Below are 19,770 nucleotides of genomic sequence, written 5' to 3'. Positions count from 1 at the left end.
CGAAAACTTTTTGATCGTCACTGATACATTAATTACGGAGGAAAAAATCTCCGTCACAGGTTGTACTGATTAATTTGATCAAACAACGTATGTGTCTCTCCTTCTTGAACTGCGACGGCACACGACAGAGAATGTACTCTAAAAAGTTTGAGACGAGTTTATCGTCTGGACATTGGAAGTGCCATCGGTGGAGTGCATTCTGAACATTTTTGAAAGGTAAATGAAGCTTTGTTTTTAGTCGTAATTGTACATATATGGAAAAAAAGGTAAATGAAGCTTTGTTTTTAATCGTAATTGTGCATATATGGAAAAAACATTCTCTGTAAAATCAGAAGAATTTTTTGAAAATAAAAACTCTGTAGATCTAAGTTTCAGTTAAAATTTATTTCAAGTTCATGTAGAAAAATTATCTCTTGAAATAGGACAGTCTTAGCTGCAAATCGGGTTATCTATTTATTGTTAGTGAAGCTTTTCGCCCTTGTGGGCATCTTCAGATTAACGTAGAGGCGTAAAATAACACTGTGAGGCGTGGGTATATTAAAAACGGGGGGATGGGGGTAGTATGAGGCAAGTTTCGAGGCTGTGTAGCCGTCTCTGCAACAATAACTGTGAACTTACGGAAGAAGTAATGTGGTGAACCAACATCCGTCCTTCAAAGCCAGCATATGACATTAAGATAAAAATTATATGGAAACATCGTCCTATCGTCATAAGGCAAATAAGCGCTGAAGGACCTGAAACTAGGAATAAAATGCCGACTACAATAAGTACTGGAAAGAAGAACTGTGGCAAACAACGAAAAATATTTAAAAGAGCTTACATAATACAAAGCCCACCGCGTTCGGCGTACGTAACAAGGTGCGTTGCGTACAGTGGACGAAATGTAAATGTAATGCAGTCGAGAACACAAGATAAGTCAGACCTTGCAACCGGCCACACAGAGAGCCGTAAAGGCAAGATTATCCAACCGTAGAAACAGATATTAAGGGTAGATGGCGTTGGTTGACCAACGTAGTTTAGAAAAGCGGTTGCACAATTAAAATTACATATGTGGAAAATAATAAATTAGGTAAACTGTAAGATTATTAAAATTAAATTAGTGGAGATATAGTGATAAAATAAGTTCAAGGACAGAAGTTGTGTAGGGGTGAAATGATCTCTATAAAGCATAAAATTGTTAAAACCTGGTTAACAATAAAACTTAAAATGAATTAAACACAAGCAGTCAGAACATAAAAAGCACATAGAAGATAAATGAATGAATAAGGTAGCGTCACGTTCACGCTAAAGAACTATTGATGGGCTAGTGGGTATCATAATAAAACTTTTTCTACTAACCAATTGATCATCCAGTAATGTAGTTTTCTCATAATGTTATGAAATCACATTACACTTTTTGAAACATCCAGCATTTTATACACACCAAACACATTCTAATTCTGAACATAATTTCTTTGACTGGACTATGTTTTAGGATGTTATCCACGTCTTTATACGCTGCCTATATTTCTGATATGTTCCACCACAGTCGAATAGATTTTAGTGAATTTTTCCTCGCTATGTGGCCCTCCAAAATGCTTCCTTCTCTTCTGCAGATGTACGAGGTGAAGCACCGAAGGCATGGATCGCAAAACATACTTGGGGACACGTATGGGACAATTCTGGCCACGTAATGCCCAGGACACGGAGTTTCGTCATCGAGACACGCAAAACGCCGACCGCTGTCCGAAATGTGTCGGTGGCCACGCCGTGTTGAAACGAGCGCGCCGCCTTTGCCGCTACCGTTGACCGGTCGAGTGCCCACACACAACGCGGCTCTCTCTCGCCATTTCTGTGCACGCGGTCTTGACTCCACAGCCAAGGTGCCGACTGTTCCCCTGCGTCACTTTCCTACAATCAGCAAGCTATAGCACGTGTTGTAGAATGTTTCGAAAGATGGCTGTAAAACACGGACACGTTTTCTTCTGTATTCGATATGTTGGTTCGATGCACTCGTTCCTTTCTGCACACACCTAACAACATTGCATTGATAATCACGCAGCAATATTGGATTGGGAGGCAACCGATTTGGAGGTACGCAGAAGGTTTCGGGCTTGTGGCTACTATACGATAAAGCAGTTATTGCAATGTAGCGGGTGAAATAATAGAATACATTTTAAAGTGTTGTTATTGTCATTTAAATTGTTATTATTGACTGAAGTTTTGAAAGGGCTTTCGCCAGAGAACAAAGTGTTTACTGGTTATATCTCATGAACACTTGGACCCGTGCGGTAATCTCATTGTGGTACTTCCTGCGAGTTGTGTACAGTATTTCATGATATTTCATCACCTTATCAATAAAGAATTCCACATCAAAGCCCACTGCATCCATGGGGAGGCTAACGGCAGATCGGGAACATGCTATACTGACCGACGACTGCTGCTCCTTGGCAATCGGCAAAATCCTCTGAAGCAGAAGTGATTGTCGAGCAGTTTCCTCATTCCGTCTTCACGACGAGTTCACAGCTACATTGACATATTGTGCAAGGCTCCTTTATTTCACTTTTCTTTTACGAAGCGACTGTCTCAAAACTTGGAACCAAGGTGCAGCTACCATGTTGCCTATGTGACGTGGCCAGTACTTCATGTAATTACTGAGCCAATTTAAAAATGCAAAATGCTGTCATGATCTTCTCATTATAAGATAGAATCTTATGTTAAAAGTTTAACACACCAAGTATTACGTTGTGTCTTCGCCCATCGACGCAACAGGAGCTGGCGCGCTATAGAGACAGTTTTCGACTGACACCACGAGCGGTGCTTTGAAGTTCGTTGTGAACTACGAGTGCAGACCAATAAGCAACTTCCGCACCGTCAATAATCAGTTGGACTTCCGCGTTATGACAAGCGGGCCCCTCAGGCAATAACGGGCGGTTCATGTTCGGCGTTGGATTACGACTGTTCGAGTATGGAGTTCCAAGGTTGCTGTTTGTAGCTATAGTTCGTAGTGGAGATGAGCCTGCGAGACTTAGTCTACAATGGAATCGCCTATAGCCTTCGCATAGGGACAGGTATTTATTACAGTGATTGAAAGTGTGGCGCCCAGGACGGACATAGACTTGCTCACTTTGTATTCAGTAATGCACGCCTTGACAGGCTACTGCTTACTTCCATCTAAAATTTTAGAAAGCATTCTGGAGCACAGCGATCGGTATAAATGCTAAAAAGTCTCGAGGTGTTTTCAGATTTTTTTTATTTGCAACAGGTTTCGGCCCTTTCCTCAGACCATCTTCAGACTTTTGACTTTACTTTTAAGGATCTCGTTCCGTATGCCACCACCAACAGCCAAAATGACGGTCAAAAGCCTTAAAATGACTTGAGAGAAGGGCCGAAGCTGTTACTAACAAATAAAAAATCTGAAAACGCGATCGAGACTGTTTTTATCTGATTTTTAGCCGTATCTGTCCGCAAGCACATCCAACGAGTTGTTATACAACTTAGTTAAGTAACGAGGCGCAATAAAATGTTTATTTATATGTCATCAGTTTGTTTGCACTGTCAATTCCTCCGTCGATCTTGGAGCACCTTAATATAATTTGACGTGTGCGAGCCTTTCTACCCAGATGACCCATACGCATCATATTAGATTTAGAAACTGTGTGATTATCGTGAGTCAGCGTAATGACCGGGCGCAGATTTCTAGATTTCTAGAATTTCTTCATTCATTGTTTGACAAGAGAGCTTAGCGACTTCCTACGAACTTAACACAAAATCTAAAATCTTCTCGAGCTTTTTTTCTCTCTGACACCCTGCACGAAACGACGAAAGTAAAAAAGTTTATCGCACACTACATTTTCGCTGCTCCTGCAGTAAAACTTCAGTATCAGACATTTACATTTACATCTACATCGCACTTTTTTTAAGTGTCAGACACAGATTTAATCGAACCACTTTCAAACTATTTCTCTACCGTTCCGCTCTATCACTGCTCGCGGGGAAAACGACAACTTAAATCTTACTGTGCGTGCTCTGATTTCTCTGATTTTACTACAGTTATTATTTTTCCCTGTGTAGGTGGGAGTTAACAAAATATTTTCGCATTCGGTGGAGAACTTTGGAGATTGAAATTTTATGAAAGGATCTCGCACCTCGAAAAAGCATTTGCTTTGATGATTGCTACCCTAACTCGTGTGTCGTATTCGTGACAGCTCTCCTCTATTTTGCTATAATACAAAACGAGCTGCTTCCTTTGAACTGCTTCGTTGTCCTCCATTAGCCCAAGCCGGGAAGGATCCCAAACTGCACAGCAGTACACAGTCTTTGGTTTTCGTTCCTCACAACATTATCTATGTGATCGTTCCAATTTAAGTTGTTTGCAGTCGCAATTCGAAGGTATATAGTTGAATTGACAGCCATAACATTTGTGTGGTTGGTAGCGTTACCGAAATTTAACGGATTCCTGTTAGAATTCATGTGGTTGGTTTCACACTTTTCATTATTTAGGGTCAATTGCCACTTTTCGCACGATACAGATGTCTTATCTAAATCAGTTTGCTATTAGTTTTGATCTTCCGATGACTTTACGACACAGATAATGACAGCATCATCTAGAAACAATCTAAGACGACTGCTCAGAATATCTCCTAATTTGTGTACATTGAGAAATACTTCCTTAGGGAACGCCAGATATCTCTCCTGTTTTACACTATGATTAGTGCGAACTGTGATTTTATGAGAGGAAATCACGAATCCAGTCGTACAACTGGCGTGGTGCTCCACAAGCAGGCAATTGAAGTAGACGTAGGGTATGAGGAACTGTGTCAATAGCGTTCTGGAAATCTAGAAATATGTAATCAATTTGAGATCTCGTCCATAGCACTCATTGCTTTGTAAGGATAAAGAGCTAGTTGTGTTTCCCAAGAACGATATTTTCTGGATCCGTGCTGACTGTGTGTCAACAGATAATCTTCCTCAAGGTAAGTCGCAATGTTCGAACACAGCCTATGTTCCAAAATCTTACTGCAAACCGACGTCAGAGATATGTGTCTATAATTCATCCGATTACTCCCACTTCCTTTCTTGAATATTGGTGTGACATACAAAAATTTCCAATCTTTAGGTACAGATCTTTCGTCTAGCGAGCGGTTGTATAAGACTGCTAAATACTGAGATATCACATCAGCATACTGTTAAAGGAGATTCATTGGTATACAATCGTGGCCGGCGAATTGCCTGTATCAAGTGATTTAAGCTGCTTTGCAACTCCGGGGATGTTTATTTCTACGTTACGCAGCGCTTCTTTATTAGAATTCTGCAATATTTCCTTCGTCCTCTTCCGTGAATGAATCTCAGAAAACTGTACCAGTAACTCAACTTTGGTGCACTGTCGTCGGTAACATTACCTTCGCTTTTGTGCAATGAAGGTATTGATTGTGTTTCGCCGCCAGTGTTCGATGTCTGATCTCTGGCGCTGTCGATATGTAAACGGAAGCTCAGTGTAACCAGTTTGCCGGTCGCCAAGCAACGTTCCGCCAAGGGACATGTTATAGGTCTGGAGAGTTGACTTAACGCCAGCTGGATCGGCTCGTGCTCGGTCGTTGCTTCGCTATACTCTGCTCATCATAAGAATAAACCTGATGTAAATATTACGCCATTTATTCTTCCGCGTCCACTTGAATCCCACTGGGTTTCGTTTCACGTGGAGCGGAAGACGAGTTATGACCAGTACAGTAAAGTACGACCATAACGGTACGTTTTATGCTGTGTTACACGCACGTAGACTGAGCGATAATGTGGGGGATAACAGCTTTACCGGCGCATTAAACTTGGACAGCATTGGCTTACTAGCAGCCCAACTAGCCTGCAACGATATGAGCAGCTGCAGTTCAGACGTAAAAAGAGACGGGAAAGAAACAATATAGCTTCGAATGTCATTTAATTTTTAAAGAGAATGAAATAATATTCTGCAGAACTCCAGCACTACCGCGCGTTTCTTAGGTGGCGGGACGGAAAGTATAAAATGCTCTCGTTCTCACCTGACAAAGTGTTCTAATTATGAACAAGAGTGATGAAAATTCCTGACCTAAATACAGGATAATTTTTCTGAGCGAGCTGTGTGTAATGGTATTAATTACAATCACTCGTCTGGTAATATCGTAGCTCACTCCTTATCCGAATCCAAGAAATACAGTTCGGTACTTTAACTGTCATCTGCTACGTTGATAACGCGTCGATCTACAACAGAATCCACGAAGCCAACCAGGCGCTGCATTTTCTCCTCTTTTAAATGTCGTGTCATTTTATATCCCGCCAACGTTCGGCAGTGACATGCTTTAGTTGCGGTACGTCTGGGAGCTTAACAATTTTGGTATTTCTCGGGTCAAATCCCTTAACTTGGCCCCAGATCATTTCTGTTGGGTTCATATCGTAATCGTACAGTGGCAAATGTAAAAATGCAGCATTTGTATGGTGTGCTCGATACTGTGAAAATGATTGTTTTTCATGTTTCTGCGACACATACCTACATCTGTGGTATTAAACAATGGACATAGTCCAAATAAGAGAATATGTTTTGCATTTTTTGCCTTACAGAATGAAATTGTTATGTGTTTTTAATTTAAGCATCATTTATTACCAGTCTTTCATAAAATATCAATAACTGAGAATTTATGTTTGAAATGAAAACAGGAATTTCGCGTGCAATATGTAATTAAAAACAAGAAGACGTGCATTATTCATAGAAAATGATAATGAATTTCACAGTTACGAGATGAATGCATTTCGAATTCAACGAGAAAAGAAATGACTCACGCGAGACTTGAACAAGCGAACCATGTACTGCATTGAGTTTTCACGCTATTACGGTACCGACTCTTGCATTTGTGTTCAAAATGTTTCTAATGTAGTCCCTCGGAAAACTTCAAAGCCAATTATCTCAGTAAATTTATAACAAACATTAAGAACAACTTATTTTCGGTACTTTTTAACCTTGTTCCACTCGTGTGTTTCACTACGGACCAGGAACCAGCCTCAGCCATTTTCATACTGCGTATTAACAGCGCGACAATCAGAGCACAACAGTGCACGATTTTTGAAATAAAAACTAACCAGCTGAAGCGTGATTGAGGAAGACGTTGATGGCTGGTAATACATTTGAATATCTTGAAGGTCGTTTAACGTAACGTACTAATAAGATGTCTAATACCTAAGTAGAAACTACTTCCTAGAGCGTAAGAACAATAGTTGTACGTTTGCTACGGTTTCAGACCAATCATCACGTTTGTGTTTGTTTACATCAGGTTTATTCTTATGATGAACGGATTATAGCAGGAGGAAGGCTATAGAGCAGGGCCGATGGGACCTGATGGCTGCAAGCACCTGCCAGAATTGGGTCGTATTCTGAGCAGAAGTCTGAACAGCGAAATTCACTTGGCTGGGAAACACGGTGGTCCTTTATCGTTACCCGTTTATTTAAGACAGTTCTTTTTCAATAGAACGGCGTGTGGTTCTGGTTCTAGTTAATTCGTTTTGCACACCGTTATCTGCAGAGGTTAGTTTGACGTTAGTGTGGACGTTCTGGCTCTAGTTAATTATTAAGGCCCACTTGTACGTATTTTTATCATTGCCTGCTTCTCTTACAGTGTGAGCGTTTCTGTTTTAGTTATTCATTAGTGCACGTGACTTGAATTCTACCTGTACACATTCTAATCATGTCTACGTTCTAATGAGTTTCGTAATTGTGGCTCACTGTCTGGTCTGAGTCGATGACCAAACGTCCATTTGTGTTAGCTTTATTAGTAGGCAATTTTCTGTGAAGATTTTTTCTTCTTTGTTTCAGTTCATACATGCTTGTCCAATACAAGCCAAAACAGAACCACTAAAGTTTAACATCAACTGATGTTAAATTATACAATTTTATATTGCGAAATTTTGTTATGTTCCTGACTGTTCGTGTTAAAGGTCTTATAATAGCTGGAGGTGTGCTAAGAAAACGTAGCACATATATGATATTCATGAATATATGACTTTTCTGGTACAAATGTTGCCTGACTAATTACATAACATCTTTCCGCTTCCAGCTCCTCGCTAACTACGCTGTTTCAATTTCAAACTTTTTCTAAACTTACTCTCGCTTACATGCTTAACGTCAAATATGTAACACGTTAACTCATTTACAGTAATCAGGCTTAGAAGCTGTTTTATGTATGAGAGGCCGATTCTTTAAAGAATCGGTGGTTATTAGTTTATCACTAAGACGTACGAGAAAATGACGCTGTGATCTTTCGACGGTAAATCGTTCGTGTGCATCGAGCCTAAGATGTTCGTGCTGAACTCTTCTTTGATTTGTTCTACTTCTCTACGAGAGATTTTCGTGCTATAGCAGTTATGTGCTAATGAAGAAAGAATCTGTATGAAGCCTTTGAAGATATATTACCAGATCCTCAGAGGTAGAGAATCATTCACTATAAAACATCAGATTACTCTTACTTCTGTTTTTGAATACTGGTGTGACCTTTGAAACCTTTCAGTTTTTGGGTACAGATCTTTTTCGAGAGAGCAGTTGTATATGATTGTTAAATATGAGGATGTTATACCAGCATACTCTTCATGTCCTGCCGACAAAGCAACCAAAGAAGCGTGCAGACAAGGCATTGTGATTAGGTATGGCGTCCTACTACACACTATCACTTCATTATCGGACAGAAGGATTACACTGGTCAACACTCATTTTCTTGCCAAGGATATTTGAGTGGCTTTAGGATGGGTTAGTGGTGCTGAGGACGAATATAGCAACCATTTATGCAGTTTGGCTCTAGTTTTTGAGATAATGCATGATTTATTCAAAAAATTAGAAAAAATTGCTAATACTGAAGTCGAGCGCTACAAACTACAATGAAAAAAGGAAATAATCTTTATAAATAGCTTCTATGAAAACCTGATAGGCATTTGTCCACGTATAAAACATAATTGAAAAGTTTCTCTGTAAGTATATCATTTTCCGTCCATGACGAACCGCTTCCTGCACGCTTTCCTTTTATAGGTCTCTTTAGAACAGTCACGTTGCAGATTCCAGCAATAATCTGCCATCATATGCCTGTCCCATCTTCCTTTATATCTTTGCTCTATTCCTTTCATATCTTGATGGAACCGCTCTCCTTGTTTCTCACTGAAATCACCTAGATTACGAGGAAATCGATCCAAGTGGCTGTGAAGGAAGTGCAATTTTATGCTCATGTTAGCTCCTAAGTTTTGAAAGTTAGTGAGCATGTTTTTGACCAGTTCCTCGTAATTGGGAGCTTTATGATTGCCCAAAAAACATTTTACAACAGCGACAAAACTGTTCCAGGCCGATGCTTCAGTGACAGTCATGACACTTGTAAAATTGGTATCGTTGATGAGCCTGCGAATTTGAGGACCATCAAATATTCCTGCCTTAAGTTTTTCACTACTGAGTCCAGGGAACGTATTGCAGATGTATGTGAAGCAATTACCATTTCTGTCTAAAGCTTTGGTGAATTGCTTCATTAGTCCTAACTTAATATGTAATGGTGGAAGAACAATCTTGTCCCTACTAACCAGAGGTTCATTAATGATGTTTGCTTCACCAACAGCCATATGTTCCCTTGGAGGCCATGTTTTCTGCTTCCAATGTTCGTGCTTTGCCCTACTATCCCACATGCAGATAAAACATGAGTGCTTTGTGTATCCACTTTGTTGTCCAAGCAAGAAGTTCATCATTTTCAAATCAACACAAATCAACCACTGGTGCTGCATATACTGAATTTTCTGCAGAACCGTCTTGATGTTAGCATATGATTCACAGAGTTTTGTTGAGTGGGCAATTGGAATAGATGCGTAACGAATGCCATTGTGTAGGAGAACACATTTTAAACTTCTAGTGGAACTGTCTATGAAGAGACGCCAGTCCTCTGGTCTATATTCCGGCAGCCCCAATTCAAGTAAAAGTCCAGTTATATTGCTGCAATACACTATAACCTCTTCTTGGTTGAAGTATGGAAGAAGGTTTTCTTCTCTCGTCCGGTAAGCTGTTATTTTAACACTTAGATGAAGACAGTTCCTTTCCTTAAGCCTGGATCCTAAGAGTTCTGATGCTTGCTTTGAAAGATTGAGTTCTCGTATCAAGTCACTGAGCTCCTTCTGGTCGAACTGCTGGGGTTGTGTCTCACGTCCTTCGTATTCCGAACCACTACTTGTACATTCCTCGCCGTGCACATCGTCATCTGATGATGTTAGCGTGGGTAATGTTGTGAAGGTTGGTACAGGAACATCGTTGCTGTGCACCACCGGGATATTCCCACTTTCGTTTTTTGAACCTATTAAAACCTTTCACATTAACAATGCAAAAATAGCAATCATCTGTATGGTTCTTCTGCTCTCGCCATACCATAGGCACTCCGAAGTTTAAGCTTTTCCTTTTTCGTTTTGTCCACTGCCGTAAGCACTCCACACAGCATTTACAAACTTTATGGGGTGCCCACGCCTTGTCTTGATCTCCAAGTTTAATTCCGAAATATGCCAGATACGCTTCCTTCACAAAAGGAGTGATATTCTTCCTGTTCTTTTGAAGAACGTATTCACCACAAATGTAGCAGAACTCATCTGGATGGTTCACACAAAGACGGCGTGAAGAACTCATGTTTTCCTAAAACAAAATTGCACAAATACTACATATTATGCAGAACTTTCTTGTATTTGCATGTCAATCACATCCAACAAACATCATTAATTGTTTTGTGTGAAATGAATACTCACCTCTTATTTGCTACGTCACGATGAAAAGGTTCTATCTCCTTGAAGCTGCACTGCACATGTGTGTGACTTTCGACCATCGCCATTTTTCTTGTTTACACTGAACGCTACCTATCGGCTGTTGCGGGGATTACCTCGGCCAACAAATGAATGTCGAGTACCGCAGAATTCAAATCTGCACAACCCTCAATATCTTCAACACACGCACCGCACAACAGGACTGAACACATGCTGACAGTGTGATGTTTGCATGATGTAATCCTCAACCACACAGATGCACTCCCTGAGCACAATTATTTAATAAAGATAGTACAATATCAATAATTAAAAAACAGGTAGCAAATACATTACACCATATATGGACCCTGCAGTCGATATTATCCACATGAAACTCTCATTTCCACAAATAACCTATATCTCAAAAACCAGAGCCAATTTGGAAAAAGTACAAATATACTCGGAATGAGTATCATAACAATATCCCATTTTCGTTCAAACTTCCCTGGCAACGAAAAAAAAAATTTATTTTGTAGAGCTGTGTTATATGTCAGTGGAAAGTCGAATGGTTGGAGGTGATAAGCTACAAACCGTGATCAATAATGTCCACCATTCTGGCGTGGCGGAACTCATGCCTAGCACAGCGATGGAAAGAAGCGATGCTCACTAGGTTAAGATTAGGACGTTAGCCGTTAATACAGTGCCCTCTTTTGGCGGTGTGATCCTCCAACACGTGATGCACATGAAATACCATTTACTGTACATTTGAACTACGTGTGTTTCATATGCTAACATAAGGGCGCCGGCCGGTGTGGCCGAGCGGTTCTAGGCGCTTCAGTCTGGAACCGCGAAACCGCTACGGTCGCAGGTTCTAATCCTGCCTCGGGCATGGGTGTATGTGATGTCCTTAGGTTAGTTAGGTTTAAGTAGTTCTAAGTCTAGGGGACTGATGATCTCCGCTGTTAAGTTCCATAGTGCTCAGAGCCATTTGAACCATTTTGAACATAAGGGCAACACTAGGCTTGGCTGGAGACACGTCCACCATCCTAGCGGACAACAGAAACAGCGAAAACATATTTCAATTTTTGTGTGTTATCGAGCCTCGTAGCTAAAGCACTGGGGTGAGGTAGTCAACGGGTTCTGCTTGGATGGCTCGTATCCTGTATGTTACTAAGTGGTCATCCACATATATAAATGCAGTTTTATCGTTTAAAGCTAACAAATTATCATACCACTAAGTATCTAATGCCAAAATCAGCACAATCCGTAGATGATGTCTTTACTGACTGGATAAAAATGAGATGTACTACCTGTCACTATTTCCCGATCAGCAGATAAAAATAATCACACCTGCCAATCTTCCGTCCGCTGATCGTGGAGACATCAGCTCTTTTCTGCTACAGTAGGTGTTTCTACCGCCTTTACCATTTACTTAATTAACGAAGGGGACTGGAGGAAATCTACAGGCCAGAACAGACAATGAATTGAAAATAAACCATAAATGTTGACGTTAAAACCACCATAAATGTGGAATAGCCTCATCACATAAATTGGAATTTAATATAACCACAAATCTGCCGTCTTGCAATATGAGAAGAAAAATACATACAAAAACTTTGAGAAATGGATGAGAAGAAATAAACAAATAATAACTCGACGCGTTCCTAAAGAGAGTGATAATCGGAAAACTGGGATGAATTCTGGAAAACGTAAATCACGAAAAAATTGTTAGCTATGAAAAGTCACGTAATATGAACCCATAGACAGGGGAAGGATGACGAAGCTTACTGCATTAGCATTGATAAAATCGCAACGTCAGTGGCTCGCCGAGCAAACGGCGTGATTGCACAGTAAGCACAACTGAAGTTGCCACTAGCATTCTACTACGAAACATCCTATCTGTAATTGATAGAGTCTACACATGGCCGTTCCCAAAGAGAAGGAAGTCAACATATACACAATAAAATGGCTACAACTCCCGCACTACTACTAATAATGCTGTGAAGCCGACCAGCTAGGAGAGGCAGTGAAACGTTTTCCGCTGCTTTCGGCCGGTGGGGCACTTCGGCCTCCTTGCGTTTATGCTGGAGAACCTGCCGTGGTGTCAGATCTCTGAACGCAGGTAGAACTGGTGTCGCTGTGAGTCGGTGTGACCACAACTTGAGTTTGAAAGTGACGGCCCTGAACTTCAACATATTTCCGCCAAATTGTGACTTTTCTGTATTTGTAACACCTATATCGATTAGAAGTAGGTTTCTACTATGTAACTGTGCATCTGTGATTATGAAGTGTTTGTTCTTTGTTACTTAAGGTCATTGATTTGTGACAAGAAATTTTAAGTTTGTAGAAAAAACTAAATAATGTTTAAAATAATGAAATTTTATAATATATATATATATATGTTTACAAAGAAAAGATTGTATATTGGAATCTGGTTCATGCTAACGACACTTGTACTGTATAACGTAAAGGATGTAGGGAACTCCCAGAGCAATGGAAGTGACTTGGAGCGATGTAAAAGGTGGTTTTGGCGGTCTAACTGGGCGGCTCCTTGGTGGGAACGGTACGTAGTCAATGGCTAGCCGTTGCTCGGTACACATCAAGAGAACCAAGGGAGGCATTTGAAATCCATTTTGCAAGAAATTTTGCCTCGGATGTGAGTTTGGCTGTTGCATGGTAGTTTCGGAAATAACACGCTAAACATCCGTCGCCAGGAAGAAATTGTAAAGAGCATTTAAACATCAAGAGCCGTGAGTACAGTTAGACGCCACGTGGCTTGCCACCACTACTTCGCCACAGCTCCATCATCTTCATGCATACAGATATGTATCAGAGCATGGGCCAGTTAATTTATGTGAGTGTTTTCAATAATAATCCAAGTGCTATAAACCTGTCTTTGGAACCATACCTTTTATCCTTATCATGAACCTATGCAGTATCCCCTCCTAAGTGTCCAGAAAACCGAGTATCCTGTTTCAAACAAGTTAGTAATTTATTTCTGTGTATCAAATGGGCAATAATTCAGTGCGAAACTGTGTAAATGTTGCTGTCCTGCTTCACAGGTGATGAAAAAGGCACATAAGTTAAACTTATTTGAAACATAATTTAGCCTTGATTACTATCATGAACGATTATTTTGAAGTTAATCAACCCCAACATTGAATAATTTGCTTTGAAAAAATAAAAACATAAACTATTCCAAGTGAGGCTAGGAATTAAATTTAGTAGAACTGAATCTTACTACTGAAATATTCATACAGTTTGACTAGGGATACAGTATCAGTTTATGGGTTCCTAACATATTTTTCTCATATTAGAAAGATAATTGGAATATTTTAATTACTAAAGAAATCTGATGTATTTCTATAGATGGGAGTATAAAAAGTGTAATTTTGGAAATATTTAATTTTATTTGTGGTATTTATATGTCAGTTAATTCAGAAGCTTCTCTATGTCCAGCTTTAGTCTGGTACTTGCTGAAGTAACATTTGAATACTGAGTCACTTAATAATAGTGATTGTAATTGTTATTATTGTAAGTTGGATACAATTTGCTTTCTATTATTACTGGTTTGTGTATTAATGATAACTACTGCTACCCACAACTTAGATTACCCTGTAATCGTGTGTATCCAGTGTGCTATTCAAATGGAGTCTTCATAAAAGCCACTAAAATAACTAATATTCAGTTTTCTTGAACATAATATTTCAAATTAATGTGCCTAATTGGGCTGGCGACTACTTATTGTTTCATTCGTATGAAGTTGTCTACTTTCATGGAACCGGAAAGTTAAAGCCTGTTTAGTTTTTCTATTAATTACAATATATTCAAAATTACTGTCCAATACCTTCATCCATTAGACACACGCACGGTCAAAATTAAAAATCCTCCCCAAGGGTAACATTGGTTTGTGTCACAGCACGCAAGAGTTATACATTAAACATTAAAATTACTCCGGCTCCATAGTTCGATGTTTGTCTACTCAAGTAAACCAGTCGTTTCAGTTAGTCGTGAACCGTTTTCACTTCATAAACTAAGTAATCAATTTTATTGAGTTCTTGATTAATAGGTTTATAGGCCTGGGACTACTATCGTTGAACTAGTGATTACTTAAGCATTATTAATCTACGATTTTGAACATGATTTTAATTAAATTAAATTCTCTTTCTTGTAAGGGGACTGTACTGGACTGGACAACTGGTGAGGCTTCTCCAAGTGTTTCAAAAGTCTCAAAAAACTCTCGGGCGACAAGTCTTCTTTAGCTATGTAGAGGCTATGGTAAGTGAACACATTAATTAACTACCCACAGTGGAAACATTGTGCTGAATATTTTAATTGTCATAACTAAATGTATCACAAGGATGTGTTCCGAACGATTGGTAGATTTTAGCAGACGACAAGGTAGTTGATTAAGTGATTGTATCAATGACTAATTGCATATTTGTGTCGACATTCTGTAGAAAACCTATTTCAGAGGAACCGTCACAGAAATTTCTCTCTTGGAAATAGACAACTTTCAAATCACGAATGTAGATATCCAGCATGGATGCTAAGGACGTTGCTACTGACCAATCTTAATGATACATCACCATCATCATCGCCGTTATTTCTTTGTGCAGCTATTGAGCGAAGTGCTCCATTGGTTCAGACACTGGATTTATTTTCGTGAGTTTTCTTTTCCCAGTCCACTTATACTGATTTAGTGGTGTTTCGCATTTTCACTGATTTTCTTAACCTAATTATTCTTGGAAAGGGCCACAGTCAATTTCACCTGCCTTCTTGTCTAACTGAACCTCTGCTTCATCTCTTAATATCCACAGTAGTGGCGGGTTACTATACATTGCTACTGGTGGTATGATCTTAAGATATCTTGGAATTAAATTTCTCACCACCAAGCGGTAAAGGAAAAAAAGAAAAGTTCGGAGTAGGTATTAAAATCCATGCAGAAGTAATAAAAACTTTGAGGTTCGCCGATGACATTGTAATTCTGTCAGAGACAGCAAAGGACTTGGAGGAGCAGTTGAACGGAATGGACAGTACCTTGAAAGGAGGGTATAAGATGAACATCAACAAAAGCAAAACGAGAATAATGGAATGTAGTCGAATTATGTCGGGTGATGCTGAGGGAATTAGATTAGGAAATGAGACACTTGAAGTAGTAAAGGAGTTTTGCTATTTGGGGAGCAAAGTAACTGATGATGGCCGAAGTAGAGAGGATATAAAATGTAGACTGGCAATGACAAGGAAAGCGTTTCTGAAGTAGAGAAATTTGTTAACATCGAGTATTGATTTAAGTATCAGGAAGTCGTTTCTGAAAGTATTTGTGTGGAGTGTAGCCATGTATGGAAGTGAAACATGGACGATAAATAGTTTGGACCAGAAGAGAATAGGAGCTTTCGAAATGTGGTGCTACAGAAGAATGCTGAAGATTAGATGGGTAGATCACATAACTAATGAGGAGGTATTGAATAGAATTGGGGAGGAGAGAAATTTGTGGTACAACTTGACTAGAAGAAGGGATCGGTTGGTAGGACATGTTATGAGGCATCAAGGGATCACAAATTTAGTTCAAATGGTTCAAATGGCTCTGAGCACTATGGGACTTAACATCTATGGTCATCAGTCCCCTAGAACTTAGAACTACTTAAACCTAACTAACCTAAGGACATCACACAACACCCACTCATCACGAGGCAGAGAAAATCCCGTACCCCGCCGGGAATCGAACCCGGGAACCCGGGCGTGGGAAGCGAGAACGCTACCGCACGACCACGAGCTGCGGACTTCACAAATTTAGTACTGGAGGGCAGCGTGGAGGGTAAAAATCGTAGAGGGAGACCAAGAGATGAATATGTTTCCACCACCACTGAGCAATTGATTGTGCCACATTCTGAATAGTATGCTATTTTTGATGATTTTTTAATGTAATTATTGAAGAGAATACATCTACTGGCTGATTTGATTGTAGATTCTCATCACCTTCTTAAAATTTCAAAGCACCATTCGACAAGGCTGTATCACAAATAAAAAATCCGTTTGAGTGAGAATCCTGTTTAATCCCTTACAAAACGTTGCTAGCCGAGTTCTGCTCCAAACCCACGAAAATTATTTACATTTTAAAATCTTTCTTGATGTAGAGGCAGCCTGCATGTGACAACAACAAAGAACGTTACCTCAGGCAGGTGTTCCAGTTCTCAAGATCTTACTTCTTGATCCCATGTGCCCGTGCACGAAATAAACCACAGTGACTCTTAGATCCCTGTCTCACTGCTAGTAACACGAGTGAAAGTCTCCAGTGCGGTTTGTGAAACAAACACCATTTTTTCGTGCACTGAAACGGGCATACTTAGTTTGGTTAACATCAATTTGGTGTTTGAGACAATTCAGTGTATCTAACACATGTTTTCTGTGCGAAATACACTGTTCTGGAAAACTTACGAACGTGCTAGATAAAGTAACATATGTACTACTCCATGGAAATGAGGAAAGGGAGGGAGAACGTAGCCAGACGTCTCCCAGTCGTGCTCAGAAAGATGGGCGTCACATGACGTGCGGTGAGCTTGACCATAGTGTAAAATAGAGCTGGCACTGCGTCACGAAGCAGTTGAAGAAACAGGTAATGGCAGTGTGTGTCAACCAGCGAGCAGTTACGGTGCACTGTGGTGGTGTTGTTCGTTCAAAAGTGGCCCGTAAATGACTTCATACGCCGGCCGGAGTGGCCGAGCGGTTCTAGGCGCTACAGTCTGGAGCCGCGCGACCACTACGGTGGCAGGTTGGCATCCTGCCTCGGGCATGGATGTGTATGATGACCTTAGGTTGGTTGGGTTTAAGTAGTTCTAAGTTCTAGGGGACTGATGACCTCAGAAGTTAAGTCCCATGGTGCTGAGAGCCATTTGAACCATTTTGACTTCACAAGGGGAAGAATGATCAGGAAACTAGAAGAAGGACAAAGTGTGATGACTTTAGCTCAGGAGTTTGATATTGCTCAATGCACTGTATCAGGTGCATGGGATTCTGTCCGAACCACTGCTGCCGAAGCAGAGGACGTGGTTGATCCGTTACATCAGCAGTATGTAACAGCTACATTGTGGAAGAGACAAGCAGGGACACACGTGGAAAAGCGGGTGCAATTGCAACCACATTTCACAGGACGGTAAGGCAAGCAGCCTCACGACACACAGTGGCACAGTAACTGCGTGAGGGTGGTCTTTTTTGCCCGACGACTATTACGCTATGTTTTTTTATATATATGAAGACAGTAACTGTTCTCGAAAAAACAGATTACTGTTGTTGACCGTGCAGCTTTTCACTGGAATAAATGATGACTAACTGAAACCCTGAGCTGCCGAAGGGTGTTGTTGATATACCTCGATGTGGGCAGCTGAAAATGTGTACCTCGACCGGGACTCGAACCCGGGATCTCCTGCTTGCATGGCAGACGCTCTATCCATTTGAGCCACCGAGGACACAGATGCATAGTGTGACTGCAGGGACTTATCCCTTGCACGCTTCCCGTGAGACACTCATTCCCAACTATCCACAATTCTAAAAGGTACATTACATTTGTAGAATTGTGGATAGTTGGGAACGAGTGTCTCACGGGAAGCGTGCAAGGGAAAAGTCCCTGCAGTCGCACTATGCGTCTGTGTCCTCGGTGGCTCAGATGGATAGAGCGTCTGCCAAGTAAGCAGGGGATCCCGGGTTCGAGTCCCGGTCGGGGCACACATTTTCAGCTGTCCACATCGAGGTATATCAACAACACCCGTCGGCAGCTGAGGGTTTCAGTTAGTCATCAACTATGTTTTTTTGACACCGGCACAAAGGCGTTACCGTTCACTATGGACCAAAGAGGAGTTGGGTTGCGTGCTCATCTCGGATGAGATCTGATTCAGTCTGAGTAGTGATTCTGGACGTACCCTCATTTTTGAGAGACTGGAACACATAATGCACCTGGGAACATTATTGAATGTGGTAGTTTTGGTGGTTCAGTTGTTATGGTGCGCGGAGTCATAATGTTGCAAGGACATAGTAGTAATAGTAGCTTTATTCATCCGTAGATCTCTTTTTACAAGGACACAGGACATGTCAAACTATTTACAAGTTTAGACTAATTTAAAATATGCTAATTCGTATACACATACATTTACACACTTCTAGTCAGAGACAATCATTAAATTTACTCCTGGTATACTTTTTTTACAAATAAATTATTAAATAATGTAATGCAACATTGTTCACTCGTATTTCACTCTCAGTCACTGCACACACTATATACACTTTGTTTCATAACACTTCACTCACTACAAACACACACACACACACACACACACACACACACACACACACACACACACACGCACACACTGGTGATAGTGTGAAGGTGTTACATGGAACGTTGGATGTTTTATAATCATTATTATTATTTATTTGTATAACATTTACTAACCTCCAAATCTTTGAACACAGTACACTCACCACTCGACATCATTGTGACACTGTAGTGCTTCCACAAGTGCATCTTTTCAGGGGTGCATTCGGCTTTGGGTCATTTTTATGGACGACAATACGCGACAGCATCGAACAGCGCAGGTGGAGGACTCTTGGGATGAGAGCATATTCTGCGAATGGACAGAACAATACGCCCCCTTGCCCTAAATCCCGTGGAGCGCGTGTGGGATGCGGTGGGGAAACGTATTGTAGCACTTCAATATGCACCAACGACCATCTATCAGTTGTCCACCGCACCATGGGTCCGTGTTGCACAGCACGCATTGCTGTTCCTGGTGATCTCATACTCTTTTAAGTGTCACGTCCAGCCTTTTGTAATGCCCAGCGTACCACTGCAAATTTCGGCAACTTCATTGTAATTATTGTCTTTGAATGAAAGTGTCATTTCTGTGCTTCTCAATGCGTATTTCTCTTTCAGTACTATGCTGCAGCAGTTCTTCCCGTGTATGGTCCAAGCTTCATCGACCTTATTTGTCAGTATCTCATCATGCTGAAGTCGCTTAAATCGTTAAGTTT

At 40.6% G+C, this 19,770-nt stretch overlaps 2 non-coding genes across 2 annotated transcripts; one reads left to right on the top strand and one right to left on the bottom strand.

The window, feature by feature from the left end:
- Positions 1-18,138: 18,138 nt before the first annotated feature.
- Positions 18,139-18,212, bottom strand: Trnaa-ugc (transfer RNA alanine (anticodon UGC)). Its single transcript has one exon. It is a non-coding gene; the product is annotated as a tRNA-Ala (tRNA).
- A 182-nt stretch (positions 18,213-18,394) lies between these two features.
- On the top strand, positions 18,395-18,468 carry Trnat-agu (transfer RNA threonine (anticodon AGU)). The gene has a single exon. It is a non-coding gene; the product is annotated as a tRNA-Thr (tRNA).
- The last annotated feature ends 1,302 nt before the right edge of the window (positions 18,469-19,770 follow it).

The sequence above is a fragment of the Schistocerca serialis genome, chromosome 4 (genome assembly GCF_023864345.2).
Source record: "Schistocerca serialis cubense isolate TAMUIC-IGC-003099 chromosome 4, iqSchSeri2.2, whole genome shotgun sequence".
NCBI classification, from domain to species: Eukaryota; Metazoa; Arthropoda; class Insecta; order Orthoptera; family Acrididae; genus Schistocerca; species Schistocerca serialis.
This window is presented reverse-complemented; position numbering and strand designations above follow the sequence as displayed.